Genomic DNA, 15,119 nt, shown 5'->3' on the forward strand with positions numbered 1-15,119 from the left:
ACCCCGCCGGGACCCCTCCGGCCATGGATTCGCAGGACTGCGCCGGGCCTGGGCACCACTCCACGCAGGCTGGTGTCCCATGGGCCAGCTCTGCCCGGCCCCGGCTCTCCGCTCCTGCCGCCGCTGGAGGGGCAGCACCCCGGCGGGACTGCGAGCCCGGCCGGCTGTAACTCCGCCCGCTGCTGCCCCCGCCGGAGGGCGGGTCCGGCCGCTAGAGCGCGCGGCGCCCGGCCCGCGCCGCTCCCCGCCTGCAGCGTGCGCCCGGAGCCGCGCGGGGGCAGCAGCATCGCGCCCGCCCCGGCCCCGGCTCCGGCTCCAGACCCGCTGCAGCCCCGCCGCGGCGAGGACGCGGGACAGCCCTGGGCGGCTCGCAGCGCACGTGGGGGTCCCGCCTGCCTCCCCCGCGCGGGATCCGCAGCCCCGACGCCGCCCCTCGACGTAAGTGGTGTGTCCGTCCCGGGCTGGCGGAGAGCGGGGGGTGAGGAGCCACGAGCCGTCACCCGCCCTGGGGCAGGGCCGGGGGCTTCCGGGCCACGTCCCGGGCCCGGCTGGGCAGAGGCTGAGGACGGGCTGTTCCTCTCTCTCCCTTGGCTGCTGCAGTGCCCCCCTCTCAGCCGTCCAGGGCCGGTGGAGAGGGCGAGCTCCCCCGCGGGACGGGCCCTCAGCCAGGGCCAGCGGCTGCTTAAAAAGCCAGCTGGGCGTGGGGAGGGGATGCTGAGTCCTGCTGCTGCTGCTTGGCCGGGGCCGGGGGTACACGGCGGGCTTGCCCAGGGCAGCGTGGCTGCGGGAAGTCGGCCGCCTGTCATGCTAGCTGCCTCCCATTTAAATCCACCCTGGCGCTGCCTGGCTCGCTGGGGAGTTTGGCCTGGGAGTGCACCCCCATGGCCGGTTTGCAAGGCTCCCCCGCGACGCCCCTCTTGCAGGAGTCCGAGTCCCCTGCAGCAGGGTGAGTGCAGGCGCTGGAGGGGTGGCTCCTCTGTGCTCTGGGTGCCGGAGCAGGTTTCAGCTGGGACGGAGAGGGAAGGATAGCTCCAGGTCACCCCCGAACTCCACAGTGCTCTGCCCTGTGGCCCGCAACGAGCTTGATGCTGCCATAGTCCCCAGGCTGTGCCCTGGGCCTCCTGATTTCACTCTGGGTAAAAAGATCCCACTCTGACCTGGCAAAGTGCATGGCTCATATGGTACCATTATGGCACCCTTCTATTATTATGCTTGTGGTGAGGCCAGGTTTTGCCAGCCGGTCGCAGTGCAGGGAGCTGTACTTGGTTTCAGGTGTATCCCAGAGCTGTTGCCTTGTGCTGGGTGAGGCAGCATAGCCCAGGGCAGAGGGACTGTGAATTGGGAGCCATGCCCCTGCCTGTCTCACTCGAGCATTAGGCAAGTTGCTTTCCTGCTCCGTGCCTCAGTTTCCCACCTCTCAAAGAGGTTGCTCACCTCTGCTTTGTGATGTATGGCTCGAAGGCGCTAGAGGTGGTTACCAGGCGGGAGGAAGGGGGTAGTTGGCAGCGTCCAGGCACCCTATCGGCAGTGCCAGTGCCGTGGCGTTGCATCCCCATCAGAGATGAGTTTAGTTGGCCTGGCCCTGTTGAGGGAATGGCATGAAAAGCACAGCCTAAAGAGGCACCACCTTTCCCCGAGGCTCATGACTAGTGGCTGCTCACCCCACTAGAGGCTGATCCGGGTGCAGTAAAGATTCCTACGGTGGTTAATGGCACCGCCACCTACTGGGAGCATTGCTGTCAGTGAGCTCCTTTCCAGGCCGTTGTGTTTGTCTGAGAAAGGGACGCAGTGGATCCTCAGACACGCCGTAGCCAGCTGAGTTGGGAGGAGTGGGATTCAAGCCCTGCAGGTCCCTGCCCCACACCCGTTGCCCACCTGTCTCATTTAAATATGGGCCTTGGTGGGTGGGTCAGGCTTTGGCCTTCTCCGAGTTCCCAGGGACGTGAAGATGTCGTCTCTTTTCACCCCTAGTGCACTGGGTGTGCATGGTCTCTCTTCCTCCCTTCCCTGGGTGTAGGGCTCCTCCACGTCATCTCCCCATGGCGCAGGGCAAGACACCTCCTGGGTCTTCCCTGGGAGGAGGGAGAAGGGGGCAGGCTGATCTTGAGAGGGGTGGTACCTGGTGGAAGATAGACCTCTTGTTGGGCTAGCTTCAGGGATGGGTGGGAGACAGAGGTAGAGACAGAGACAGAGGGGAGGCTAAGGAGCAACTGTTGTTGTGTAAGAAGGCAGATGCAGTGACAGGGACCCAACATCCACCTCCAGTGGACTTCAGGGAGTTCGCTCTGCTGGGTGAAGCTGGGTGACCGTTGCAGAAGGAGGATGCAGTTGTTAGATATACACTGTCCTTGCTAGCCTGGGGAGAGGGGCTCAGTCAGAGGTTAGGCATGACTAGCTGGCACTAGCGCACTGGGGCTTGTAACCTGCGTCTGCCTTCAGTGGTGGATGCCGTGGTGCACTCACGAGCAAGTCCAATTCCATCCAGCAGTGGGGTGTGCCTTCTCCCCACTGATCCCTACAGGGCTCAGGAACCTTGTGCTGCCAGCTGGGGGCTTGTGTCTGGGATTCAGGTTTCCTTCCTCAGCCAGCCTCTGGCTATCCATCCATCCCTCCTACACCCATGATTGTGGTACCTGCCTCACTCTCTAGCATCCCCTCTGGCAGAAGCGTGGTATGATGCAGATTTATCCCAGTCACAGGGGCTCTAGAGGGCAATGTATGCCCAGATACTGGAGATGAAGGCAGATTCAGTCCTCCTGGAAGGCCTCCAGGATGCAAAGGTAAAGGTGGCCGTGTGTGGGAGGGGGAAGAGGTGGTGCTAAGGGTCCTAGAGGAGCTGTAAATAAGGGTGGAGAAGGTGGATAATGGGGAGATGTAGGAATGGCATGTGTGGGTGTATCCCAGAGCCCTTGGCCCCTCTCACTGGTGCATACAGCCCTCCAGTCTGGGTACATCAGAGGCCCCAAGCATCTGGTGTGGTACATGCTGGGTCTTGTGGGAAACCTGGGATGAATTTTGCAAGGTGTTGGTCTTACCCACAAAAGCTCATTGCTTAATAAATAGATTGGTTAGTCTTTAAGATGCTGCAGGACTGCTTGGTTTTTTTGTCATATTAAAATGTTCTCCAGTCCCGGTCAGGAGTAGAAAGGAGCGTCTTTCTGGATGTTCTGTTGCACACCCTGAGGTCAGGTGGTTGGCCAGCATCATCTCATGCAGGTTACGGGAGCTGGTTAAAACTTTTTTAATTCACATTTGGACACCCACTGGTCCTCCCAGCAAGGAGGGGGAAGGGGCAGGCTGATCATAAGAGAGGTGGTACCTGGTGGAAAATAGTGTTATGTTGGGGGAGTGGCTGAAACGCACTTACTTTTGTGACCAGTGTTGGTTCTGACATTACCCACGTTATATTTTGCCAAAAAAAACCCCAAACCCAGCTGGGTGTACTCCTGGCTTTGAAGCTGGGCTCTGCTGTGGGCCTAACTTTGAACCCCTGGGCAAGCTGATTCACCCAGTTTCCCTATTGGCAAAATACAACTGACCTTGCTTGCCTCTCTTTTATAAAAAGAGTTGAAGTCTGTAGGTAAAAAGCATCATTAGTTATTAAACAGCAGTGATGCCTAGAGGTTACAAATGGCGGCTGTCCCAGTCTGTCAGGTGCTGTATTAATACATAGTAAAGCTTATGGAGCTTACACTGTGCCAGCACACTGGACCATATCAGTCCATGGGCTGAAAGTGATTTTGGGTACGTACAACACATGCAATAAGCCAGTGTGTCAGGGAGCTCCGCCTTTGCACCCTTTGGGTGTGCAGCAAGGGAGCAAAAAGTCAGCACTAACACGGGCCCAAGAGCAGTAGCTGGACTTCTGGTGACTTCCTGAGGCTGAGCGCTGGTGGTCACTTGCACCAGTGAGTTAACATATGTGGCTAAGAGGCTGCAATATGCCTTGTTGCATCCGCGGGCTGCAGAAGGCTAAACCTGCAGGCAGAAGGGCAGGATAGTCTCGTAGTTAAAGGAGTCGGCATTCAGTTCCCCATTTTGCCGCATGCCCTCTCTGTTCAGAGCTGTTGTGCCCTGCCTGTAAAATATAAAGTCTGAGCTGCATAGGTAGCTTGTTCTTTGGGGCAGCATGCACCTACCACGTCTCTTACCACGTGTCTGCAGCACCTCGCGTGTTGTGCTCCAGAGTCAGTCTCTCTCTGGCCTGTTGAAGCTGTTCTACTGTAGGTAAGTTATTTAATTAATATGGAGGACTAACTGCTAGAGGCTGATCTTGTAGCCCAGTGGGAAGACAGTGTCCAAGAGCATCAGAAACTCACATTGGAGGTCAGATGCTGTGCGAATGGGCCTGGCCTCCTTGTTTTTTCTTGCCCAGAAATTCACCCTGGACCTGAGACCCCTTTCCAGTGAAAATCTGATGGACAGCAACAGGTTTTGATTTTGACAAATCATCATTTTCTGTCTGATAATTTCTGACCACCTCTGCATCTCCCCAGGGCTGGGGGGTTTACTCCGGGGTCTGTCCCCCTTCCAGCTAACGAATGCTCTATTCCCCACCCCTGCATCTGGGCCACATTTCTGCTGGATAGAGCCTTTCAATATTTACTTGACCCAAACTGGTGTGTAGCGTTGCCGGCTGTTGTGAAAGAGCTCCTGCAGGTCACCCCAGCAGGACAGGTGGCTGAAGCAATCTCAATATCCATGACTTTCTTCACAGAGGGCTGTGAGTAATGGAGAGCAGCCCTGAGGCTGCTTGCAGTTATGCAGTGACTAGCCTGGTGCAGAGCTTGCCCAAGATCAGGAAAGCAACAGATGGCCTGAAACAGGGGGTCAGCAACCTTTCCAAGGCGGAGTGCCAAATTGTGACCTTTTGACCTCGCCAAGTGCCAGTGATACTTTTTAAACTCACTAATAGTCCTACTTACAGCTGCTTCGTTCATAAATAGAGATGCAGAGTTTTACCATTCAGGTGGTGGTTGGTAGCATTAGCTCATCTTCTATTAATCCACAGGCGGCCTGGCTTTGAGCGAGCTCCCAGCTGCATGGGGGAGGAGGAGCGGGGCTGAGCTCCTGCCTTGCGTGCTGATGGAAATCAGCTTGCGTGCCACTCTAGGCACCCGTGCTGGGGGTTGCTGACCCTGGGCCTAAAACATGGTTCTTAACCTTTCCAGACTACTGTATCTTTTTCAGGCATGTGACTGGCCCTGAATACCCAAGTTTCAGCTGACTTAAACCCTGCTTGCCTACGGAATCAGACATAAAAGTACAAAAGTGCCTCAGTACTGAACAAATTGCTGCCTTGCTTGTTTTTACAGCATAATTATAAATCCATTGGAATATAAATATTATACTTGCATTTCCGTGTACGGTATCCACAGCAGGACAAACAAGTCACCGTATGAAATTTTTGATTGGGCTGACTTTGCTAATGCTTTTTGTGCAGCCTGTTGTCAAATTTGGCAAATATCTAAATGACTCAATGTGCTCCTGGAAGGTGCCTTTGTACCGCCCTGGGGTGGCTGAGAACCCATGGCCTGCAGAGTCCTTGGCGCTGTGCTCCAAGGGCTGTCAGTACAGCCAAGGATCAGGCCTGGCGCTCCATGTGGCCAGCTGGGGAGAAGACCCCCTGCAGACACAAGTTCTGAATAAGGTGAGGGGAAGGGATCCTAGTTTGTGGAGCCCTTTCCCAGAGGGGCGCTGGGCAGTCTGCTCTCTATCTTCCCTGCAGAGCTCTGCGACAGCTGCTGTCAAGGAAGTGTGGGCTTGAGATGCACATCCCCAGCACATCCCACCCATCCTGAGCCTGCCCAGGAAGTGGGCAGCCAGGAGCAGGGCTGTGGTTTTAGCAGTCGTAAGAATAATACCCTTCCCCTTCGCACAAATTCCACATCGGCCAGATCCTCCAAGTCCCTCTGGCCTGCTCTTGCCTGGCAAGTCAAAGACCTGCCCAGAGGCAGAGTAAAGGAGCCCACTGCATGTCCCCGGGGTCTGGCACTGGCTCCCCCTCGCCTAGGTAAGTCCCTCAGGCCCCCGGGAGGCAGCAGGGTGCTGCAGGCCGATTCCTCAGCCTCGCAGGAGGAACCGGGGAGTCTCTGCACCACAGGGACCTGCCGAGGCTGGCAGCAGCTGAAGACAGAGAGAGGGAGGGCGGTGCGGTGCGGAGAGGAATGCAAGGCAGCCCAGACCAGGAAGTGAGAGCTCAGAGGGTGTGTAACTCCCCGGGTGATTTCTTCAGGGCCTCCAGGGAAGGAAGAGCCTGTTCACAGTACCTCCGTCCCTAACCCCCCCGCGCCCTAGCGTTGGGTGCAGTCTGGGGCTGCGGGGAGGGGCCCTGCAGACCCCTGGCTCTTTTCCTAGCCCCCTGGCAGCTGGCTCCCGTGAAGCTGGGTGAAAAGGTAGGAGAGAGCTGGAGGCTGCTAACCGTGGTATGTCGCACCTGAGGGGTCCTTGTGAGCGGGAGGCCAGGGCCTGAGAGCGGAAGGGTTTGGTTGGGTAGCACCCGAGGGAGCACGCTGGCTTGCAGGGGGTGACAGTTGGCCCCCCAGTCTCTGGGGCTGGCGCAGGGACAGAGGTGGGGTGCCTGGCACCGACGGTGGGAGCGTGCCAGGTCGATATGTGCTCCTGTGGGCGCACACGTGTGTGTTCTGGTTCCGTGCAAAACCCTCGTGCTCCTTCTCTCTCTGGTGCGAGGGCACTGCCGCTCAGGATTGCACTTGGAGGTGTACAGTGCCAGGCTCTGGCCTGCGCCTCCCTGCACTGCAATGCTGTGTAAATATTCGGTGGCCTCAGCCAAACCCTTCCCTGGCGTAACTGTGCTGGGGGAGCGTGGCTCTGTGGGTTTACTTGTGAGAGTGCCCCAGTACGCGGCCCAGGAGCGCTGGGGGCAGCGGCTTGCTCTGAGGGGACAGCAGGTAGGGCTGGTTGCTAAGGGAAGGGGCCATGTCTTGTGACAGGGAGGTGGGGGCGTAGGATCTGCTGCCAAGAGCATTGTGTGCAGAGACAACCTGGGGCCTAGGCCTCGGCTGGGGGCTGGGTTTCTGCCTGTGGAAATCCTGGTTGCAATATGCCGCTTGCAATGAACCCAGCTGCTGGCTGGGTGACTCGCTAGCCAAGTCTGTGTCCATGGCTGGCCACCAGCTAGCAAACACACAGCATTGCAAAGTCCTAGTGACCTGTGGAGAGTGCCCAGGGGAGCAACCTGCTTTGGAGGGGTCAGGCTGCTGGGATCTTAGCTCCCATGGTGTGAAAGCTTAGGCCGACTGGGTCCCAGTTGCCATGTGAATGCAAGTCAGATATCAGGCGGCTCCTCTGCCCCGCAGGTGATGGGGTTGTGGGTCTGCCAGGGGAAAGGGTGGAGGCTCCATCAGCCGTGCTGAACAGTGTGCTGGAGAACAGACAGCAGGGAACGATCCTGCCCTGAGCACTGGGTGGGACGTCAGATCAGCTTTGTAGGGGCAGAGGAGCAAACTAGCCTGAAGCTGTGGAGATACAGACCGCTGCCTTCCAGAAAGCTTTATTTCTGAGGCAGATCTGACTGTGAGCTGGCAAGTCCCAAAGTGTAATTCCTGTCGCTTCAGCTGGGCCAAACCTCAACGCACCACACAGGGCTCAGCAGCTGTCGGGGCAGTGGGTCTTGAGCCAGCATGTGGCTCTCTGGAGTTCCCCTGTGCTCTGACAGGCAGGGGAAATCACACAGCTGCTGGCTCTTCACACACCATCATTTCCATTCCTTCTTTCTTATTCTTCCCCCACTTTGCCTCTTCCCAAAGGGCCACAGAGGCTGAGGTCTGGGGGCATCACCACAGCTCAGATGACAACACAGATAAATCTCCTTAAAATGCCTCTGGACTCTTTCTGAGGAGCCCCAACCCACAAAATGTCACCCCCAGGAAAGCCCCTTCCACGGAGATGAAAAACTCCCAACCCTTCCTGTAAAATTATTTAGTTTCCATAATGTAAGAACGAGGGGACACCAAATGACATGAAATTGCTGCAGGTTTAGAACAAATAAAAGGAAGTTCTTCTTCACACGGCACACAGTCAGCCTGTGGAACTCCTTGCCGGAGGAGGCTTTGAAGGGTAGGACTATAACAGGGCTTAAAAAAGAGCTAGATGAATTCATGGCGGTCAGGTCCACGAATGGCTGTTAGCCAGGACGGGTAAGGAATGGCGTCCCTAGCCTGTTTGTCAGAAGCTGGAGATGGATGGCAGGAGAGAGATCGGCACCTGTTTGGTTCGCTCCCTCTGAGGCACCTGGTATTGGCCGCTGCGCAGACAGGATACTGGGTTCGATGGACCTTTGGTCTGACCCAGTAGGGCAGCTCTTATGTTCCTTCAGTGAGAGGGCAGAGGCCTTCCCCTGTGCTGCCGATGCTGCTGGCTCCTGCCCAGCTCATGCCATTCATAGCAGAAACACGCATCCAGGGCCTTCATCAGCCAGGGCCGTGGCCTCCGCGGGTGTAAACCAGCCTCATTCTGCTGTGCTCAGGAGAGCCTGTTTACCCCTAGCAGGCATCTGGTGCGGGGAGCTGCCCGCAGAGGCGTGACAGATGAGGGCCTGACATTAGGTGCCCAGGGTGGGGCAGCCCCTCCACAGGTGCTCGGCGCTGGGGGAAGGTTCCATGTGGGCGACTCTGGGGGTTGGTGGGCCTGGTGACCCCCCACAGCCTGGTAGGAGCCGTGCATAGGTCCCTCCCTTGGAGTCTGCGTGCTGAACCGTGAGCGACACGAGACTGTCACAGCCCCGGAGAGAGAGTCCCTGAGCCTCAGCCCAAGCTTGGGCTACTTGCTCAGCTGGCCTCTGGTGTGCCAGGCAAGATGGCAGCCTTTGCACAGTCGCTCTGAGCCAGGAGCCCGTTCAGCCTCATTTACTTCAGGTGCTTTTGCAGCTCTCATTCCCGCAGGTTCTTATCACTTCTTGCTTTTTCATCTATGTAGTCTCACATGCCTCTGTGACACACGACAGAGCAAGCCACCGCCTTGTGTAAAGGGGAAACTGAGGCACAGGAAGGCTAAGTGACTCACCCACAAACAAGAAATCAGTCCCAGGTCCTCGACTGGTGCCTTAAACACTGAGTACCCTTCTTCTTTATCCCAGGCCTCAGTTTCCCCTTTGTATGCAGAGAGGGGAGTGAAGAGTTTGTTTTTACTCTTCCCCACCAACTTGGTGATTAAAAGCACTTGAGTGTTCTCTGCTGGTTGAGCACCTGGGCCCTGTTTGCACAGCGGCCCAGGGCTGTTCCGTCTCATCCATCTCTGCATCTGAGAGTGGGGATCATCTCTGAAAACTGCAGCCAAGGCCCATGGGAAGCCTGTGTTTCAGTGAGTGAGAGATTTTTAAAATGGGCTTGAGCGAGTTTCCCCCAGGCTCAAATAGCTTGGGGCCATCTTTGCAGGAGGTGTCTAGCCTAAAATCCTGGGCAGAAGAGTGGAGGAGGAACACCTCTAGGCTTGGAATCTGGAGTTAAAAATTGCAGTGGCTAGATCTAGAGCAGTAGATCTAGAACCCCTGGGGGTCCACAAGGGTATTGCAGGGGGTCTGTGAAAAAAAAAAAAAGATAAAATGATCCTAGAAAATAAGTTTCAAATAAATTGCAAAGTTGCAATCAATTATTATTTTTAAATTGAATACAGTATCTTCCAGTAATGTTGTTAGTGGCTGTCCGAAAATCTATGATGTGGTTTCTTTTTCGTTTAATGAAGTGTACAAAGCGGCTAGAATTGGCTTTGATGGGGGTCTGCAAACCATTTGGGGGAGTGATTGGGGGGGTCTGTGAATGGTTTGGGGGATGATTGGGAGTCTGCACTAGTGAAAAGGTTGGGAACCACGGGTCTAGAGTATATTCTGAAGGAACTAGAGAGGGAAAATATTGTATATTTTCAGGTGTGTTCATGGGAGAGCTACAAGTTCTGTGGATCTTTCCTTGGGCTGTGTGTGAAAAAGACACAATTGGGGGTGGGTGAGTGGCTGTCAGCAGCCATTTCCGTGCCCTGTGTGCTCCTCAGTGGTGGGGGGGCAACGAGCAAGCTGGCTTGTAAGGGGGAGACTCTGTCTGGCTACATTGAGCGAATGAGAGGGAGATGGACTCTGGACTTCCATGTGTTTGTGTGTCTGTGAGAGAGAGAGACACTCTGGATTTCCATGTGTTTGTGTGACAAGGGAAAGGGACAGTTTCTCTGTGAGATCCTTCCATTCTCCCTGTGGGTCAAAGGGCACATGAGGCAGCGGCCATGTGAATGGTTTTTCTAGAGCTTCAGGTGCTCTGGCAAATCCTGGAGAGCAGCACTTTGGGCTGCCGAGCGTCTTTGCCTCTCTGTGCTCCCCTGCGTATTCGCAGAATAAAGCATTTGTGCTTTTCTGTCTCCTCGAATGGCAGTCTCCTCCACCATTGTCCTGCCCAGGGTGCTGCTCCTGCTTGCTCAGAAAGCTCCCCAGCGGGCTATGTGATTTTTCCCTTCCGTTCCTTCCTGTGGCGTACAAGTGGCAGCATTACTCCCAGTTCTGCTTTTCCATTGCTTTTGTGTGTGGGCTATTAATATGCACTGTGCAAAGTCCTCTGGGTTGTGGGCTGGGGGAATACAGTGTTTTCTGAATCATTTTGCTTCTCCTTTGGCATAATTCTTAATCATGATGGGTTGACATAGGAGTGAGGCCTTTGCACTGAGCTTTGCTTACATTGAACATTATAATAACATAAGGGTCTGTGGGATGCCCCAAGCTCCAGCCATCCGGACGGCGTGGTGGTGATAAAGCAGTAATTCCCAGAGGTGACAGAAGAACTGACTGGGGGAGTGGAAGGGTTTTTTTTTTGTTTGTTTGTTTTTTTTCCTCCCACAGAAAATTTTGACAACCACAGAAACAATTTCAATGAAAAATCAAAAACTGAAATATCAGTTTGGCAAAAGTCACCCTGGTGGCTCATGGGAGTTGTAGTTTTGATGTCTCCTGCTCCCAATTCTGCAGGCTGGACAGCCTGGGCAGACTACATCCCCCATGATGCTCCCTGGTCTCTCTTCTTGGTGAGCATAGGCAGTGCTTCATGGGAGATGAAGTGCAGCTGGAAGCCAGTCCTGTAGAGGAGAAAGGGGCTCATAAGAATGTAAAAATGGCCATACTGGGTCAGTCCAAAGGTCCATCTAGCCCAGCATCCTCGCTGCTGACAGTGGCCAATGCCAGGTGCCCCAGAGGGAGCGGACGGAACAGGTAACGATCAAGCACTCTGTCTCCTGCCATCCATCTCAAGCTTCTGACAGAAGCTAGGGACATCCTTCCTTACCCATCCTGGCTAATAGCCATGGATGGTCCTAACCTCCATGAATTTATCTAGCTCTTCTTTGAGCTCTCTTTCAGTCTTGGCCTTCACAGCTTCCTCTGGCAAGGAGTTCCACAGGTTGACTATGTGCTGTGTGAAGAAGAACTTCCTTTTACTTGTTTTAAACCTGCTGCCCATTAGTTTAATTTGGTGTCCTCTAGTTCTGATATCACGGGAACAAGTAAATATTTTTCCCTTGTTCACTTGCTCCACACCACTCAATCTTATATACGTCTATCATATCCCCCCTTAGTGTCCGCTTTTCTAAGCTGAATACTTGTTTCTTTAATCTCTCTTCATATGGGACCTGTTCCAAACCCCTAATGATTTTAGTTGCCCTATTCTGAACCTTTTCTAATGCCAACATATCTGTTTTGAGGTGAGGAGACCACATCTGTACGCAGTATTCAAAATGTAGGCCTACCATGGTTTTATATAAGGGCAATAAGATGTTCTTTGTCTTATTTTCTGTCCCTTTTTAAATGATTCCTAACACCCTGTTTGCTTTTCTGAGTGCCACTGCACAACGCATGGATGCTTTCAGAGAACTCTCCATGATGACTCCAAGATCTCTTTCCTGATTAGTTGTAGCTAAATTAGCTCCCATCGTACTGTAGGATGTAAAGCTACATCCCCTCATAATACACCTGGATGGCATTTCAGAATTGACATTTTTGGTTCATCAGAAATTCAGCTTTTCACCCACAGGTAAAAACAAAAATGTTGATGTGAAATTGGTGCTTTCTTCAACCAAAACAAAACAAAAAAATCAATTTTCCTCCCAATGCCCATTGAAAACCCACATGTTTTCAGTAGAAAGTTTCTGAGCTTCCTGGAAAGTTGGAGGCTGTTACACTAAATATTCTGACAAGGGCTAAGACTGGGTAGGGACACACTGTAATACCATCTCGGGCATGAAAACCCCTAGAACTGAATGAAACCCTTCATGTAGGGACACCTCCTCTGAAGCAGGAAGGGCTGCAGAATTGGGACCCAAAAGACTATGCCTGTAACGCTCTGCCTAAGTGGATTTGACACAGAGAAGAAGGGATCACCACCAAAGCCACCCGAAGTGACACCTGTTCTTTCAGTTCAGACGATCCAGGCCTCTCCTTTCGGTGCTGAAGGTTCCCAGTTGATGCCTCCTGACAGCCTGGGGTGGGATGAGTTTCACGTGAACAGTCTGAGCATGAAGTACATGGAGCAGAAGGGGTGAATCTCCAGATCTTGGTAGACCTCTGGCTGCGTGCAGTGCCTGGATGCTACTCCAATAGGTAGACTCTATGTTCTGTTTGCAGAAAGATAACTAGTAGCTACCAAAGCATAAGTGCTCCACACCGAGCTGCTAGTACTAGTTTTGGTTTAGTCAATCGCCCCTCCTGAGAGCTGCTGAGGTTCTTTTGTTTACCTACCTGCCATGTGGAGGCAGAGAAGCAGCACAGCTGGGAGCCAAGAAGACGTTGTGACCCAGATGCTCATGTCTTCTGTGACCTCAAGCAAGCCCTTGCTGGTGCCTCGGTCCCCTGCTCTCTGAAGTAGATCAGTTCCATGAACGCTGTCTCATGGGTAATTCATACACAGAGTACCTTCAGAAGTGAATTGTTATTTCCCTGAGAGACAGCTGGGACCTCATATTAGTCTCACTCCCTCTCAGGAAAGTGAGCTCCGATGCTCGTGTGTTTCCCCCGCCCCGTCCTGGCATGGCTTCTATTGCTGCACTGGATTCCACCTCAGACCTGAGCTGTTTGGGGTGGTGCTCTCACCATGCAGCCGAGCCTCTTGGAAGATAACTCTGCAGTTAGTCATCCAGCATCTGCCCACGCGCCCCCAGCGTGTTCTCCCCGCCGCTGGCCAATTCCGAGCTCCAGAAAAACCTGGCCTCTCGGGTGACCTCTGCCCCTTTGACTGCATCCCAGCCAGTGGCGCCTCCAGGCATTCTACTTACTGCGCCTGCACACGCTCTGCCTTGAGGGATCTGTTCTCTGAGCAGCTGCGTGCAGAAAGCTGCCACCACAGCAGAGGCGCCTGCTTGCTTGTTTTACCCTCCCCAAGTCTCCTCTGCTGTCTGGTCAAGACGCTGCAAATGCATCAGGTCTCAGTTTCTCCTCATTTTGCCAGCCTGTCCCAGCTCCCCTGTCTGGAAGGACAGACGCCACCTCTCAAGTTTTGCTGCGGTCTGTTGCCTTATTGTCCAGCCCGTAGCAAAGTAAGTTCAGCTGCTGGGCCTAGGCCTTGCCCTATTCTATGCCTCTTTCGGGTGGGGCTAGTGGTAAGTGAGCTGGTGGGGCCCCTTTCTGCTGGTAGCTTTCTCACCATCCTTTTATTAGCATCCTTCTCAGAGCCAGCAGGGAGGGCCCTATCCTTCCCAGGGAACTCGGCTTCTTCTCTTAAAGGGGCCGGACCAGAGATGGGCGAGCTCAGAAAAAGCATGGCTGGAATACACGCATGGCCCGTGCTGATCTCTGGCCCAAATGCCACCCTGCTCTATGATGGATCAAATGGCACAAGTGTTTCGGAGCTGGGGGCCCTTTGAATCGGCATCCGATGGTCATGGCTGGACCTGGCTGAGAATTTTCCGATGGACCCGTTTATTTGCTGCTAGTCAGTCTGAGGGAAGGTGTCAATTTCAGCAAAAACACATGGGGACAAAACTTGAATGGTTTCCTTTGGACATGTTTCAAAAGCAGGTTTGTGTAGAGTTAACGCAGCAGTTGCACAAAGCATTTAGATTTTATCAGAATGTTTCCACTGATCCCAACTGAACTATTTTGTTTCTTGGGAAATTATAGTTTTCTTCCAGCTCCTGGCTTACCACAGGCTCCGCCTTGTGCCAGCTATTGGACTTGCTGCCTGTCATGTCCTGGGTCAAGTGTCCTTTTATGAGCTTCTGTTTCCCTCACCTTTCTGCAGGGTTCGAAAACAAACTAGATCATAGCCAAGATGGTTGGGGATGCAGCTGCATCCTCTTGGAGCCACTGCCATCTGATTGGCAGAAGCTGGGAGGGGACGACAGGGAATGGATGGATCACTCAAAAGTGCCTTGTTCTGTTTGTCTCTTAGAAGCACCTGGCATTTGGAAGAGAGGATACTGGACTCAATGGACTGTTGTTCTGATGTGGGGTCTGTCTTCACTGCCCACAAGATCATGCAGGGTCGATCTTGCGGGGTTCAATTTTGTGTGTCTAGTGCAGACACAAAAAATCGAGCTGTTTGGGGTGGACAGTCGTCCCCTGTACTCCTCGATATGACGAGGTGCAAGGGAGGTCAGCTGGAGAGTTTCTCCTGTCAGCCTCCCTCTGTGAGGACAGCCAGGTAAGTCGATTGTAGATAAGTCGATTCCAACTATGCAATTGCCATAGCTGGAATTGCCTATCTACAACTGACTTCAAGGTCTAGGGTAGACCTGCCCGTAGTCTGGCTGCTCTAATGTTTTATTGAACTGATCTGAAACGAAATGTTTCAAGTAAAATGACAAGAATCAAAATATTCTGATTTGGGTCAAAGAGACCCCCAAAGGCAATATTTCATTTTTGATTTTCCCGTGAAAACTGGAAAATGTTGGGCAAAGTCAAAATTTGCCCACTGCAAATTCAGTGTTGAGAAAACTCCGTTTGCTCTTGGAGAAGCTCTAATTACTCGATACAGCTCGAAGGAATAGATTTTATTTCTTATTGTAAAATCTTCCAGGCCTCTCATGACAAGCAGAGGGATTGAACCTCTCTTGGCCGACAACATCTGTAGTCCAGTGTGATTTTCGTTTGCTAGGTAACCACTTATCATGGGTGTGGCCAAGTTTCCTGTGGTCCC

The 15,119-nt window shown here is 53.6% G+C and overlaps 1 protein-coding gene across 4 annotated transcripts in view; it reads left to right on the forward strand.

Moving 5' to 3' along the window:
- Positions 1-6,230: 6,230 nt before the first annotated feature.
- The window catches only part of PTK2B (protein tyrosine kinase 2 beta), a 117,784-nt gene continuing 108,895 nt past the window's right edge, over positions 6,231-15,119 (forward strand). For all 4 annotated transcript variants that reach the window (XM_074991431.1, XM_074991432.1, XM_074991433.1 and 1 more), the window contains exon 1: positions 6,231-6,395. The gene's annotated coding sequence lies outside the window, so the exon portion shown is untranslated. The remainder of the gene's footprint in view (positions 6,396-15,119) is intronic.

This window comes from Carettochelys insculpta, chromosome 3, assembly GCF_033958435.1.
Source record: "Carettochelys insculpta isolate YL-2023 chromosome 3, ASM3395843v1, whole genome shotgun sequence".
Lineage (NCBI taxonomy): Eukaryota > Metazoa > Chordata > Testudines > Carettochelyidae > Carettochelys > Carettochelys insculpta.